The sequence below is a fragment of the Nyctibius grandis genome, assembly GCF_013368605.1.
Source record: "Nyctibius grandis isolate bNycGra1 chromosome 34 unlocalized genomic scaffold, bNycGra1.pri SUPER_34_unloc_2, whole genome shotgun sequence".
In the NCBI taxonomy this organism is placed as follows: Eukaryota; Metazoa; Chordata; class Aves; order Nyctibiiformes; family Nyctibiidae; genus Nyctibius; species Nyctibius grandis.
In genome coordinates this window covers 118,954-132,239 of record NW_027167469.1, presented here as the reverse complement: position 1 = coordinate 132,239, position 13,286 = coordinate 118,954, and the positions used below count along the sequence as shown (strand labels likewise).

At 49.9% G+C, this 13,286-nt stretch overlaps 1 pseudogene; it reads left to right on the top strand.

Annotated features, from left to right (window-relative positions):
- Nucleotides 1-3,256: 3,256 nt before the first annotated feature.
- On the top strand, nucleotides 3,257-4,227 carry LOC137677039 (olfactory receptor 14A16-like; annotated as a pseudogene).
- Nucleotides 4,228-13,286: the final 9,059 nt, after the last annotated feature.

Genomic DNA, 13,286 nt, shown 5'->3' with positions numbered 1-13,286 from the left:
AGGTTCCTCTCTGCCCAGCTCTCCAGCCTGTCCTGGATGTTGGCCTGTCTCTGTGAACTGCTCCCATTAGAGCTTGCAGTTACCTGCACATCTCTGACCACCCCTGACACCTTCAATGTCACCAGGCTGGTGCCTGAACAGCCCAGTCCTGCCCTCCATCTCCATTAATCACCATGGGGGCTGAGACAAGGAGCTCACATGCAGGTGCCTATTTTGTGCCCACCTGAACACCTGAGGCAAGAGGAATCCCACCTCCTGTGGGTTTGTGGTGTGCATGGGAGGGAGCTGAGTCCCCTTCTAGTCCTCAGGACTGCAAACCCAAAAATGAGATGCTTCTATTGACCTTATCTGCATCCCTTCCCTCAGCAGGGGTAAGGGAGATCCTCTCCTGGTCACGGTCCAGGTTGTCCTGTCTAATGATGGGACAAGGAAATGTCAGTCTTAGACCTCACTCTGTCTCTGAGATGAGAAATGAACTGCTACGAGAAAGAAAGTGTCTCTCCTCACATGTCAGATGAAACATCAGTGATTGCTTCAGCCTGTTTCACAGCAGGTTCCCCTGGAGCCCCAGGGACACCTGGAGGGAGCCCAGAGGGGACAGAGGAAGAGACACCTTGGGCTGGTCCCTCTGCTGCTGAGCTGGGCTGGGCTCCTGGGGTGGAGGGAGCTCATGGCAAGTGGGCAGCGCTGCAGAGAGACAGCTCTGCCCAGGAGCAGCTCCTCTGCAGAGCGCAGCAGGGCTGAGGGCACTGCCTGCAGGCAGCGAGGGGAGAGGAGCCAGGCAGAGAGAGGTTAAAGGCAGTGTGGGGTGGGAGGGTGCTGAGAGCTCACTGGGGGAGAAATCTTCACAGCCCTCGACATGGTAAGTGTCTGGCTGCAGGACAATGCAGGGGCAGTTGCTGGTGGGATTACCTGAAGCTGCTGCATCCCACAGTTTACAGGAGCTGTCAGGATGTCTCTCACAGTGTCTCTGTTGTAGAGGAGAAGAACATGCTCCAGAGCAGGGCTTCCCTGCTGCACTGTCAGAGGGACAGAGCATGACGGCTGCCTTCTGCTGGGGACAACTGCACGGGTGTGCAGCCAGGGGTGCCCAGGGCTGTCCTTCAGAGCAGGGTCCCTGCACCCCAGGGGTCTTTGTGGCGGGGCAGGGACTCTGCTGCCTGCCAGGGTCAGCACTCAGCCTGCCCGGGGAGCTCCCTGTGGTGCTGCAGGGAGAAGCTGTGGGTGGAAGGAGTGGCCCCAGGCAGGGCAGGGTCCTTCTGCTGTCGAGAGGGTGCTGTGTGGGCCAGGGCTGCTCACAGCTCCAGATCAGCACTAGGAAACTTGCAAGGGGATGTTTCAAGAGGAAGGTCAAGGCAGGGTTTGCTATAAAGATAAAGAGATTTCCTGAGTCTGGGTCTTGCATTTCGTACTTTGAGGGAAGGGGACAGGAGGGAGGGTCAGGGGAAGGGAAGGAGAAATAGAAAAGGAGCTCTTAAGTTTCAACAAGTCACCAAGACTCCTGAGCTGCATCTTTGAGTGGTCAGCAGATCTGCTAGGAGTCTCGTAAAGTGCCTTTAGCCACTCCTCTGCCCATGGACACCACCATCATCACCTTTGCTGAACCCATCAGGGTGTTTTGCCCTTCTGACCCTCCAAAAAGGACCATGCACACAGCCAGTGCCCTGCAAACAGGCAGGTTTGTGTAGGTGAGTGCACTGACATTGCAACAGGGTCTGTGAGTGCTGAGAGGGAAACAGCTACCAGGAGGAAAATCTCCAGGCAGCAGGGAAATGATCAGGGACTGAGAGGAAACTAAAAAGAAATATTGTAGGAGGGAGAATTAAGAAAGCTCTGTGTGACCCCTCCAATGCAGACCCCTTCCTCTGAGCAAGCCCCCTTGCCTCCTCTCCCACCCACCAAAGCCTCTGCCCTCAGGGCCGTGGGGTCCAGGACATGAAGCCCCTCCTGTGCAGCCAGAGCTCCAGCAGAGCCGTGGTGCAGCTCTCCAGCCACATGCCCAGTTCCCTCTGCAGAGCACAGGGGCTGAGAGCAGCTGCCCGGCAATGCTGGTGTGTGGGAGGTGGCGTGCACAGCTGGGTCAGGGTACCGCTGTCCTGAGGGCCCGGCTGCCTCTGCCCTGGCCTCTCCCGGACACACCCTCACTGGATTTTCCCTTCTTTCTCCACTTGTCTCTGTTATTGCTGTGGTTATTTCATTCTTGCTGCCAGGCTCTCTGGGAGGTGGAGTTTCAGCTGCAGAGTCACACACTGATCTTGTGGGTCCTTTCATGCAGGTGTGTCCATGGGAACAAGTGTCCCAGCTTTCCTCTCACCTTTGGGATCTGGTCAATACAGTGTGTGGGGCTGGGATCTGAGCTGACTCCTACTGAGATGTCCTTGTTAGGACACTTGTCTATCCCCTGGAGATGTCCTTCCAAGCTGCGAGCTGCCCTCAAGGATGCAAACCTCTCTCGTAGCACCTCTGTTTTATCTGAAAGCGCCATGGAGTACGCAAAGCCTCTGTGACTGAGGAAATGCTGTTGGGTTGGTGAAATAATGCATGAGTGTCGTGGGCTGGAAGTGGGGTGCTGAGACCTTGAGAAAGGCTGAGGCACTTAGTGGTCTGCAGTGGATACCTCTGCTCTCAGCAGTGTCTGGTAATTTTTCAGGGTAACATGGGAGTGTGATAACTCTCCACCTCAGAAAGCTACAAACCCAGAGAAACTGGGAACTTGATGGAGGGACAGAGCAGCTCCTCTCACTCTGCACTAAGCCACAGACAATCATTTTGCCTCACAGGACTTGCTCTGTTCTCCCTGAGTGCAGCAGAAATGCTGAGGGTTTCTGACATCCGAGAATACTCCTCAAGTGAGATGGCGGGGGAGCTGTAAAAGAACCTAGAACTCTTAACCTGCCTTCTGCCCTCCCTGTTCCTTAGCTCTGCGGCTGCAGACGCTGACAGGCCATTAATAACAGTTTCATAGGACAAAGTTGACCACCACGACCAGACCCTGCCCCTACCCACTTCTGCAGAGCAGGGCTGATGATCGAGAGCTTATGGGCAGATGCCCTGCTCTTCATTTTACATTAGGCCAGCACGAACCACGACTCCAGCCACAGAGCTCAAAGAAGGTCTCCTAGAAAAACAAAAGGATGTCTGTGTGTTACAGAGGCGGAGACTGTGGGAAATGGTTTTGATTTTGTTTAGAGAATTCTCCCCTAACTTGTCACTCTCTTTTTCTCCTCTGACAGGTCCCCATGCCCAGAGGCAGCAAATGTCCAACAGCAGCTCCATTACCCACTTCCTCCTCCTGGCATTTGCAGACACGCGGGAGCTGCAGCTCTTGCACTTCTGGCTCTTCCTGGGCATCTACCTGGCTGCCCTCCTGGGCAATGGACTCATCATCACTGCTGTAGCCTGTGACCACCACCTCCACACCCCCATGTACTTCTTCCTCCTCAACCTCTCTGTTCTTGACCTGGGCACCATCTCAACCACTCTCCCTAAATCCATGGCCAATTCCCTCTGGGACACCAGAGACATCTCCTACTTGGGATGTGCTGCACAGGTCTTTTTCTTTTTCTTTTTGATTGCAGCAGAGTATTCTCTTCTCACCATCATGGCCTATGACCGCTACGTTGCCATCTGCAAACCCCTGCACTATGGGACCCTGATGGGCAGCAGAGCTTGTGTCCACATGGCAGCAGCTGCCTGGGCCAGTGCATTTCTCTATGCTCTGCTGCACACGGCCAATACATTTTCACTACCTCTCTGCCGAGGCAATGCCCTGGACCAATTCTTCTGTGAAATCCCCCAGATCCTCAAGCTCTCCTGCTCACACTCCTACCTCAGGGAAGTTGGACTTATTGTGGTTAGTCTCTATTTAGGTTTTGGGTGTTTTGCTTTCATTGTGCTGTCCTATGTACAGATCTTCAGGGCTGTGCTGAGGATCCCCTCTCAGCAGGGACGGCACAAAGCCTTTTCTACGTGTCTCCCTCACCTGGCCGTGGTCTCCCTGTTTATCAGCACTGGCATGTTTGCCTACCTGAAGCCCCCCTCCATCTCCTCCCCATCACTGGATCTGGTGGTGGCAGTTCTGTACTCGGTGGTGCCTCCTGCAGTGAACCCCCTCATCTACAGCATGAGGAACCAGGAGCTCAAGGATGCCCTGTGGAAACTGATGACTGGATGTTTTTCTGAAGCAATAAACTGCCCATCATCTTCTGCAGAGCAGTTATAATGTAACTCATTACAGGCCCAGCCTGTCTTTTTTTGTTGTTGTTGGTCGTGGTTTTTCACTTGTGATAATGTTGTCATGCCCTTTCTAATTCACTGTCTGCTTTTCTTTTATGGCTTTGGAAATGAGGAGATGTGCTCTCTGTGTGTTTAAATAAAATAAAGGGCCCTGTACTGACTATTTCTTTCCTGAGATCCTTCCCCCAAGGCCTTTTTGGATCTGCAGGGACAGATCCTGTGTGCATGGGTGGAGGGGAAAAGAGTCCCAGCATGACAGCACTGCCAGGGAACACCAACATTTGATCTGCCAGAGTTATTCTCTTTCCACTTTCACACTCCCTGATCCCTCGCATTGATGTAAGGCCTGAGTGCTCTGGCAGCTTGGTCACAGTTGTGTTGCATCGTAGTCCTGTGACCACAGGCAGGGACAGGCAATGCGCACCTTTGTGACAAAGTTGACCTCCATAACAGCCTTCCCATAAAGAAAGGTGATCTTCCCAGGGCAATGTCAGAGGATAAGGTCTTCTTCCAAAGATTCTCTCAAGAACATGCCCAGGAATGTTGCCCTCATTTGAAAACACCAGTGTACAGCTAAATAGTGTGGTTGCACAGAGTTGGGCACGCAGTAGTGTCCTTGCACAGCCTGGCCTCCTACTAGAGACCTGAGGGACGAGCAGAGCAGGGTCTGGTCTGTGCTGATGTGTGCTGGACACCCCAGGGAAGCTGACCCAGGGCAAAACGTCCTGTGGGAGACCACCTGAGTGCAGCACTGGGATGTGCTTCCTTGAACTGAGATCCCTGTGTCCATTCCTCATAATATGAGTCATCGCAGACGAGTGTAGGGCAGGGTGATACACTGCAGGGCTGAGGTGCCTCCTGTCCTTTGGGAGTGGCAACAGGAGGTCAGAGAGACACTACCCCTGCTGCAGGGCACTGACTCTGTGTACAAGGGAAAGACTGTCTCTGAACATCCCTGGGTGCAGAAGGAGTCCATGAGGCCAGCTCAGGTGGGGACACCTGACAGAACCCTGACATTTGTGTGTGTGACTCCAGCAACAAACCCCACTGGCCCAGTGAGATTCATCTCAGCTGCCTTGGACAGGCTCATTGCAAGTGCTCCTGTCTGCTATGTCACCTTTTCCTGAGATTCTGGATTGTGCTCTCAAAAGTGCCAGAGCAATCAGAGAGGTTCTGGGGTCCTTGGAAAAGGCAGCCGTCAAACTCATCTTCAAGAAGGGCAGGAGCAAGAATTGGGGGGATTACAGGTCTCTCAGCCTGCCTCTGTCCCTGGGAAGGGGATGGGACATGTCCTCCTGCAGCCGTTTCCAGGTACCTGAAAGACAAGAAAGGGATTGCTGAACCAAAATGGGCAGGGGAAAGAAAGCATGTTGTGTGCATAGAGTTTTGCAAGGCCTCAGGCATGGTGTCCCATGGTGTCCTCATAGCCAGGTTGGTGCTATCTGGGCTGAAGAAGTGGACACTGCGTGGGAAGTTGGCTGGACAATCAAGCCCAAATATCATCAATGGTATAAAGTCCTCCATGCAGCCAGTTACTAGTGGCATCCCTCAGTTTCCAGCACTTGGGCCAATGCTGTTGAACATCTTTAACATCCCCCTGTATGATGTGACAGAGCACACTTTCAGCTCCTTTGTGGATGATGCAAAGCTGGTAGAGGCCTTGAACAACCTCATCTGGTTCACCCTGCCTTGAGCAGGAGAGTGAGAAAAGATGATGTTCAGGGCTCTCTTCAAACCTGAGTTATTCTGTGATTCAATGAATCATTCCCTTGGAGAGGTTTTTGAAGACAAGAGTAGATGGAAGAAGAAAAAGAAAAAAAAAAAGAGGCAGAAAAGGAGATACAAAAATTGTCAACATAAATAGAACATTACTTTGAAGAATGTTTCTCTGCTCACATCATTAACAGGAAATATATTGGATGAATTTGATAAAACAAGCAGACTTTTATCTGATCACGTCCTGGGCCATAGCAGGGTTATTGATGGACATGGTATTACGAGGTCAGTTGTGTCTCAGAAACTCGTAATCCAGCAGGAAGCATACGTCTGTGAAGGGGACTGTGAGGTCAGTTCTGTCTCTGGAGGTGATAGGCCAGCAGCAGGAACGTGGCTGGGGAAGTACCTCTGCCAAAGTGCCCCACAGGCCCTATCCAGGAAGAGGGCTTGGATATGGGTTGTCATGTCCATTCTGCCTGAGTGCATGACAGGACATCAGCAGGCTCATGGTCATGTCTCTCTGAGAAGCTGAAAGGCCATCAGCAGTCATGTGGTTTAGAAGATGATGGTGAGCTTACTTGTCTCTGGTCAGGTGAAACACCACAAAGAGGTTAACAGGTCAGGTTCCCTGCTCAAAGGGTAGTTTAAGAGATGGTAGAGCTTTCGTTGGAGGTGGGAAAAAAGCAAGAGAGAGAAAAAAAGTCCCCAAGTGCAAAATGAAACGTGGAGACTGAATATTAGGGGGAAGAAAAGTCACTCGAAGGGTAGTGCTGTTGTGCAATAGGTCACCCAGAGGGAGTCTGGATCAGCCCATGGCTTTCTGTTTCAAAGAACAGCCAGTGAGGGTGAAGACACATCAGTGAAGATGCAGAAATGCTGGATTGAGAGCAAGGTGGGGAAGCGAGATAAGAGCCTACAGCCTGCAGGGAAAGAGGGGCAGATGTAGGACCATGTAGAACAGACTGTGATGGAGATGGCCAAGGGTGCTGGCAAGGCTGGAAGGCACCAAAAGAACCCAGGTCTTTGTCCCCTTGGCTATGGCTGGTTTCTCTGCCTCTGAAGCCTATGAAAAGCCATGTTGTCCTCATGGTACCGGGGCCTTGTTGCCTCCTTACAGCCCCATGGGGAAGCTGTAAATTGGTGTACCATTAGTGTCCTTCACTCGGCCTTGCACAACCCACACCCCATGCCCCCAGGAAGAGCCCTGAGCTGTGCATGAATGACAGGATTGTTCTTCCCATTGTCTTGAGGTCAGGACTTGGCCTTTCTGCTTCATAAAGCAAACAAAGGGTTTTCTCACCATCAGAGCCACCTGCACAGTGCCTTGGCCTACCTGTAATCACAGCCTCCAGTTATGTGCTCTAACAAGTCCCTGGGGAGGCTTTGTCAGTAATGGCCCTCAGTGGGGCCCATTAATGCTTCAAGGAACTTTGAGTTTTGCTTTTGCCTTTGCCTTCTTGAAAGCTTTGTTCAGTGACTTCTCATCATGGACTTAGCCTCAAATATACCATGGGCTCATTAAAACACCAAAAGCCCTAACAAGCCATGTCTCCTCCATCATTTTCCTGAAGTCCTGAAGACTTGTATAGCTGATCAGAGAGGTTTCAGGAAGGTAGGTAAAGAGGACATTTTCAATGAGCACTTTGAAGAAGTGATAGAAGAGTTCTTGAATTGATATTGATTCAGAGTGTCTCCTAAGGAGGTGTGGACAGGTAGGAAAAGCAGCAAACAAAACAGTAAAACACAATCAAACTTAACAATAAAATATTTTTCTCAGCTGTATGGTTTGTTTAAGCAACTTCCAATGAGGTCCATCACCACAACTGAAGAGTTGGTTATAAGGAGTATGAGAGAGACTACTGAAAGAGAATTAAGCTTTAGCTCCCTGAAGCTCAAAGCAGGGTGATAGGTGAGAGGGATCTGAATGATCAAAGAGTAAGAGGAGGAAGACCTCTGGAGAGCAATGGAAAGTGCAAGTGTCCAGATAGGCTTCTGAAGAGATGACCTGAGACATGGTGAGTTTAATAAGGACAGGCAGAGACACCTGTAAGTTTAGCAAGATGAAATACACAATATGACAGACAGAGCACCGGCAATGCAAGCACAGGGTAAGGTGAATATTTCTTCTCCCACAATTCATGCACATTCTGAAAACTCATATTTTGGCATGATACAAATTCCATGGACATTTTATTGAAAATATTGAATCCTTTCAGCTGATGAAAAAGTGTTGTGGGTTTTTATTGTTGGTTTTTTTTCATTGTTGAGAGCAGTTCTCAGGTTTCAGGCAGAGCTCCATGGTCTGACCATAAGCACCCAGTGCAAACCTCTAGAGGCCCCAGTGTATCTGGGGTATTTGCCTGGGACTGGCAGTTGTCAGAGAAGACTGATAGAGCCATGTCACTTCATCATTACGTTTTGTCTTCAAGACTTGTACACTTAATTAGATAAGTTTCAAGGGTGTAGTTAAAGAGGAAGGTATGTAAAGAGCACTTTGAAGAAGTTATAGCAGAATTCTCCAATCGCTATTGATGTAGAGTGTCTCCTAAGGAGATGTGGGCAGTCTCTTTGAGGTCCATTACTGCATGGACAACCTTGTTCCTCACCTCCCCAACCCCACCGTGTCTCTCTTTATGGTTGGCTATGTTAGTAGAAAGTACATATCCATATGACACACAGAGGGTTTAGATCCCTCCCAGAGCAGGTCTTAGATTTGCAGTCTCTCCAGAAGTTGACCTTGGATCCCCTCATCTCCCCAGTTACCCCAGAAACAGGCAAACACACATACAGAAATCGTCCGGGATAGGCTACTCTTGAGCTTGAAGCTCATAGAATCATAGAATATCTTGAGCTAGAGAAGACCCATAAGGAACATTGAGTCCAACTCCCTACTTTTATAGCACTACCTAAAACTAAATGATATGACTAAGAGCATCACAGAGACGCTCCTTGAACTCTGACGGCCTTGGTGCCGTGACCGCATCCTTGGGGAGCCTGTTCCAGTGACCAACCACCCTCTCAATGAAGAACCTTTTCCTAATGTCCAATCTGAACTTCCCCTGACACAGCCTCATTCCATTTCCATGTGTCCTATCACTGGTCACCAGAGAGAGATCAACATCTCCCCCTCTGCTGCCTCCCTTGAGGAAGTTGTAGACTGCGATGAGGTCCCAGCCAAGCCCCGGCCATGTCCTATGCAGGGGTCTACAGACAGCCCTGATCTGGGATCTGCCAAGGTCTGGCCAAGACGAGAGGCCGCGCAGGGCTGGCTGTTCCCCTGACGCAGGCTCCGAGTGCCGCAGGAGGAAGAAGATGGCCGGAGAGCAAACCTCACCCATAAACTGGGGTGAGTGGCCGGTGCTGGAAATGGTGATGTGAGAGACAAACGCCCTGGGGCAGCTTCCCAGTGTGTCCATACCACCAAGGGCAGGGACCGGCCTCCTCTCTCCTGCACCTGCACGTCTTGGCTCTGCACCTCACACCCACTGGAGCGTGTCCTCACCCTTCATGGTCACACAGGCCCAGCCCAAGACATTTTAATGACCTCTTTGGTGGTTTTGGTGCCAAGTCCATGAACCTCAGACCCTTTCAAGAAGTCAAATTCAGATGCAAAGTCCAAAGCTTCTTGGAGTGTTAATGGGTCCCACTGAGGGACACTACTGACAAAGCCACCCTGGGCTCTGGTTAGAAAGACAACAGGAGGCACCGATGACAGGTGAGCAAAGGCAATGTAAAGGTGGCTCTGATGCTGACTAAACGCAGATGTGCTTTATCATGCCAAAGGGCAAGCCCTGACCCCAGGCCTGGGAAGGGAGATCCTGTCCCACACACATTGCTCAGGGCTTTTTCTGGAACAGTGTGAGGTAGGGACGTGCAATGCCAGGTTCAAGACTATGGTACAAGACCTCCCAGACATTCAGGTGGAGACAAGGAGGCATGAGACCCCAGGTAAGGTTTCTCCTGGTAGGCCTTGGTGAAACAGACAACAGCCACAGTCAATGGGAGGAAGACCTCAGCTCTGTTGGGGGCTTTCATTCTTGTCAGCTCCTTTGACTGTCTCCACCACAGACTGTCCTACGCCTGCATCTCTTTCCTTTAAAGCTGTGGACATCCACCATGCTCACCAACCTTGCTCTCACTTGAGCATCTTCCTACCCTTATTGATGTCTCTCCATCCTCATGGGCTGTTCATTGAAATACAAAGCTTTGGATAATCCACACGCTTCCTGGGTGGCCTATTGTGCCACAGCACTGCACTTGGAGTGACATTTCATGTAACTCAAAGTGACATGAAATCCTCATATCCAGTCTCAACTTCCAAAGCTTCACTTTCTTCCATTCTTTCTTTCTTTCTTGTGTTGTTTCCCAGTTTTGAGAGAAACACCACCATCTCCAGCCTCATCATAGTCTGGGTGGCCATGCTCATCCAAATGCAGCCCTGTATGCAGGTGCCCTTGTTCATGGTGATCATGCACCGCTGGCTTGTACGGTGTCCCTCATAGTGCCCAGGCCCTTCTCAGGGTCACTGCTCAGCTGGTCAGGTCCCAGCCTGCCCTGATGAACAAGGTTATGCAGGACTGGCCACTTCTCCTTGTAAAATTCAAGAGGTTTATGTTGGCCAGAATCCCAGAGTTTCTCAGGGTCCCCTGGACTGAAGCTCCATTTGGTCAGCTGTTAACGCCTGTGTGAACATAGCTCACCTTGATGGTGATCATCAAGCATGAGGAGTTGCAGGGCACTGCAGACCCAGGTAGGAATTACCATGAGCACAATCTCCGAAACACCAAATGACATTAGAAAACAAGCAAAACCAGAGTCAAAAGCAGAGCAAAGGTAAATAAGGGTTGGGCCGTTTGTATGGTAGGCTATGGTAGTAAAATCATAGAATCGGAAAATCAGAGAATCATTTAGGTTGGAAAAGACCTTTAAGATCGTCGAGTCCAACCATTAACTTAACACTGCCAAGCCCACCACTAAACCATGTCCCTAAGCACCCCATCTACATGTCTTTTAAATACCCCCAGGGATGATGACTCCACCACTTCCCTGGGCAGCCTGTTTCAATGCTTGACACCCCTTTCAGTGAAGAAATTTTTCCTGTTATCCAATGTAAAGCTCCCCTGGCACAACTTGAGGCCATTTCCTCTTGTCCTATCACTTGTAACATGGAAGAAGAGACCAACACCCATCTCACTACAACCTCCTTTCAGATAGTTGTAGAGAGTGACAAGGTCTGCCCTCAGCCTCCTTTTCTCCAGACTAAACAACCCCACTTCCCTCAGCCACCCTTCATAAGACTCGTGCCCTACACCCTTCCTCAGCTTTGGTGCCCTTCTTTGGACTCTCTCCAGCACCTTGATGTCTTTATTGTAGTGAGGGGTCCAAAACTGAACACAGTATATACCTATACAGACACTCAGACAATCTGGATCTCTCCAGAAGCTGGTCCTAGGTACTCCGGCTATCTGAGAGTTGGCTTCAGGATCCCCTCATCCCCCCAGTTCCCCCACACACAGACAAACACATGCACATACAAAGGTCTCTTTCCAGCACAGAATCACAGAACCATTGAGGCTGGAAGGCAGCCACCTTCCATCTTCCCTGTGCTTCCTCTTCAATCTCCTTTCTCATTCATGAGAGTCTCCTGCTACCTTTTTTTTGTTGTCCTGCATGTCTGTGTGGATCATTCTGGAGCTTGAAGAGGAGACCGTTAACCATCAAACAGCACTCTGCACCCCTTTTCAGGGCTGTATCATATAGAATTCTTCTAAACAGGTCCCTCAGCAGGCCAAAGCCTGATCTCCTAAAGTCCTATTAGTTGCTTTGTTCCCTTCTCTCAGGATCCTACACTCTACTTTCTCACCCCTGACTGTTACATCCCTGCCCAGCTCTTCCTTGTTTGTAAGCACCACAGGGCACTCCTGAGTCACCCTTGCTCTTTCTGACATCCCATAATGACCCTCAGACCCTTCCAGGGCAGAAACCCCACCCTCAGTCATCAAGGTCATCTGGGAGCCTCTCCCATTGACCTACCTGTCGAGTCTCACACCCAGATAAGTTGGATCTGGCTATGATTGAGCATTTTTCACTTTGGGTTTAGAATTTTTTCCCTGAAAATTGGGTGATCCATGTTATAAAAAATGGTGATTATTTACTTTAGTGGAAGTGTTGGGAATTAGGTCAGATAAAAATGTCTGTGAGGTATGTGTGAAACCGAGTAGACTGTGTCTGACCATGACCAAGTCCTGATGGCATCGACTCCATGAGGCATTTAGTAGTGCTGATCACACATGATAAGGACCATAACATACATCTATGTTGATGACCCAGTAAGTTCTCTTCATTCCTCTCTGTGTTTCTGTTTCCTCCCTCAAATGTTGTCTCACACACATAGAGGGTCCAAGATTCAAGAGGAGTTAGAGGGACAGAAGTGCAGGCCAGACCAACAATAACTTATTTTCAAACTCTAAAACTCAATGCAAATGTCAAGCAGCAGTCATAGACTGAGTTTGAAGACATCCTAGAGTGATGACATCATATGAAGGATGCCTAGGGATTTGTATTGGGTTTATGTATGTGGCATGGTTTTGGTAGTGGGGATGGGGGTGGGGTGCTGGGGTGTCTTCTGTGAGAAGACACCAGGAACTGCCCAGCCATGTCGGACAGAGCCTCTTCTAGCCACCTCCAAGATGGACCCACCACTGTCCAAGGCTGAGGCCAGCAGCAACGTTGGTAGGGTCTCGATTTCCCTCCATATTTAGACTCCATTTGGAGATGTTCTCTTTCGATGTCAATTGAAAAGAGAATTTCTGATATCACTTAATGTGTAAGTAAAGAAATAAAGAAGAGTGGAAAAAGAATAAATCCCTTCGTATTGGTGTTTATTATTGAAATCTTTTCGCTTTGACTACACTCCTGAAATCTCCCTAATTAACCAGAAATGAGCTGAGGAATGAAGGAAAACAGTGCATGGAGACTTGGCTTGTCAGGGCATTTTGTATGTTATGGAGCCCTGTGGTGCCAAGTTCCTGAACTGCAGATCCCGAACGACTAAACAAGCCTCTGAAGTGAGTCAGGAGCAAACCTCTAAGTTTCTGAGGGTGTTAGAAATTACCACTGAGCCATTACTGAAGAGACCATGGAGGCAACGTACACACAAGGTGATCTTCCTGAAGGAGGAAGTCAGAGGTGATGGATAGAGGTGGAAAATCAAATGTGCACTTGGCTCTGATGCCAGTTAAGCCTTTAATGTGTTTCACTAAGGACGATGGGAAAGCCTTGACCACCATCCCCTGGGAAGGGTGATCATTTGCCTCACACGATGCTCAGGGTTC